The sequence below is a fragment of the Mastomys coucha genome, unplaced genomic scaffold (genome assembly GCF_008632895.1).
Source record: "Mastomys coucha isolate ucsf_1 unplaced genomic scaffold, UCSF_Mcou_1 pScaffold21, whole genome shotgun sequence".
NCBI classification, from domain to species: domain Eukaryota; kingdom Metazoa; phylum Chordata; class Mammalia; order Rodentia; family Muridae; genus Mastomys; species Mastomys coucha.
This window is the reverse complement of record NW_022196904.1, coordinates 63,936,915-63,940,037: the sequence shown is the minus strand read 5'-3', so window position 1 is coordinate 63,940,037 and position 3,123 is coordinate 63,936,915.

Below are 3,123 nucleotides of genomic sequence, written 5' to 3'. Positions count from 1 at the left end.
AATATTGAATAGGTAGGGAGAGAGTGGGCAGCCTTGCCTAGTTCCTGATTTTAGTGGGATTGCTTCAATTCTCCATTTAGTTTGATGTTGGCTACTGGTTTTCTGTAAATTGCTTTTACTATGTTTAGATATGGACCTTGAATTCCTGATCTTTCCAAGACTTTTATCATGAAGGGATGTTGGATTTTGTCAAATGCTTTCTTGGCATCTAATGAGATGATCATATGGTTTTTTTCTTTGAGTTTATTTATATAGTGGATTATGTTGATGGATTTTTGTATATTGAACCATCCCTGCATCCCTGGGATGAAGCTTACTTGATCATGATGGATGATTGTTTTAATTTGTTCTTGGATTCGGTTTGCAAGAACTTTATTGAGTATTTTTGCATCGATATTCATAAGGAAAATTGGTCTGAAGTTTTCTTTCTTCATTATGTCTTTGTGTGGTTTTGGTATCAGAATAATTGTAGATTCAGAATGAATTGGGTCGAGTGCCTTCTGTTTCTATTTTGTGGAATAATTTGAGGAGTATTAGTATTAGGTCTTCTTTGAAGGCCTGATAGAACTCTGCACTGAACCCATCTGGTCCTGGGCTTTTTTTGGTGGGGAGACTATTAAAGACTGTTTCTATTTCTTTAGGGGATATGGGATTGTTTAGATCATTTATTTGATCTTCATTTAACTTTAGTACCTGGTATCTGTCTAGAAAATTGTCCATTTCATCCAGGTTTTCCAGTTTTGTTAAGTATAGACTTTTGTAATAGGAGCTCATGGTTTTTGGATTTCCTCAGTTTCTGTTCTTGTGTCTCTCTTTTCATTTCTGATTTATTAGGATACTGTCTTTGTGCCCTCTAGTCAGTCTGGCTAAGGGTTTATCTATTTTGTTGATTTTCTCGTTTATCTATTTTGTTGGTTTTCTCAAAGAACCAGCTCCTGGTTTGGTTGATTTTTTTTGTATAGTTCTTTTTGTTTCTATTTGGTTTATTTCAGCCCTGAGTTTGATTATTTCCTGCCTTCAACTCTCTTGGGTGAATTTGCTTCTTTTTGTTTTAGCGCTTTCAGGTGTGCTGTCAAATTGCTGGTGTATGCTCTTTCCAGTTTCTTTTTGGAGGTACCTAAAGCTATTAGTTTTCCTCTCAGGGCTGCTTTCATTGTGTCCCATAAGTTTGGGTATATTGTGGCTTCATTTTCATTAAACTCTAGAAAGTCTTTAATTTCTTTATTTCTTCCTTGACCAAGTTATCATTGAGTGTTGTTAAGCTTCCATGTGTATGGGCATTCTATTGTTGATGTTGTTATCGAGGAGCAGCCTTAGTCCATGGTGATCTGATAGGATGCAAGGAATTCTTTCAATCTTCTATCTATTGAGGCCTGATTTGTGACCAATTATATGGTCAATTTTGGAGAAGGTACCATGAGGTGCTGAGAACGTATATCCTTTTGTTTTAGGATTAAAAAGTTCTATAGATAGCTGTTAAATCCATCTGTTTCATAACTTCTGTTAGTCTCACTGTGTCCTTGTTTAGTTTCTGTTTCCATGATCTGTCCATTGCAGAGAGTGGGGTGTTGAAATCTCCCACTACTATTGTGTGCAATACAATGTGTGCTTTGAGCTTTAGTAAAGTTTCTTTAATGAATGCAGATGCCCTTTGATTTGGAGCATAGAGGGTTAGAATTGAGAATTCATCTTGGTAGATCATACCTTTGATGAATATGAAGTGTCCCTCCTTATCTTTTTTGATCAGTTTAGGGTGAAAGTCAATTTTATTTGATATTAGAATGGCTACTCCAGCTTTTTTCTTGGAACCATTGGCTTGGAGAATTGTTTTCCAGCCTTTTATTCTGAGGTAGTGTCTATCTTTGTCACTGAGATGGGTTTCCTATATGCAACAAAATGTTGGGTCCTGTTTACGTACCCAATCTGATAGTCTATGTCTTTTCATTGGAGAACTGAGTCCATTGATATTAATAGATATTAAGGAAAAGTAATTGTTGCTTCCTGTTATTTTTGTTGTTAGAGCTGGAATTCCGTTTATGTGGCTATCTTCTTTTAGTTTTGTTGGAAGACTACACTTTTGCTTTTTCAGGGATGTAGTTCCCCATCTTGTGTTGGAGTTTTCCATTTATTACCCTTTGAAGGGCTGGATTTGTGGAAATATATTGTGTGAATTTGGTTTTGTCATGGAATACTTTGGTTTCTCCATCTATGGTGATTGAGAGTTTTGCTAGGTATAGTAGTCTGGGCTGGCATTTGTGTTCTCTTAGGGTCTGCAAGACATCTGCCCAGGATCTTCTAGCTTTCATAGTCTCTGGTGAGAAGTCTGGTGTAATTCTGATAGGTCTGCCTTTATATGTTACTTGACCTTTTTTCCTCACTTCTTTTAGTATTTGTGTGTGTGTGTGTGTGTGTGTGTGTGTGTGTGTGTGTGTGCATGTGGTGTTTTGACTATTATGTGATGGGAGGAATTTCTTTTCTGGTCCAGTCTACTTGGAGTTCCATAGGCTTCTTGTATGTTCATGGGCATCTCTTTCTTTAGGTTAGGGAAGTTTTCTTCTATAATTTTGTTGAAGATATTTACTGGCCCTATTAAGCTGGATGTCTTCACTCTCTTCTATACCTATTATCCTTAGGTTTGGTCTTCTCATTGTGTACTGGATTTCCTGGATGTTTTGGGTTAGGATCTTTTTGCATTTTGCATTTTCTTTGACTGTTGTGTCAATGTTTTCTATGGTATCTTCTGCCCTTGAGATTCTCTTTTCTATCTCTTGTATTCTGTTGGTGATGCTTGCATCTATGTTTCCTGACTTCTTTCCTAAGATTTCTAACTCCAGGAGTTCTGACACAACCAGGATCACAGGAAGGAAAGGCTCTAGTCAGATTTAGCAAGGGCTGGTAGCACTAGAGTTAACCAGATGGCCGGGGGCAAGTGTAAGAAAATAAACAACACAAACCAAGGTCACATGCCATCATCAGAACCCAATTCTCCTACCATAACAACTCCTGGCCACACCATCACACCGGAAACACAAGATTCAGATATAAAATCACTTAGCATGATAATGATACAGGACCTTAAGAAAGACATAAATAGCACCCTCAAAGAAATACAGGAGAACACAG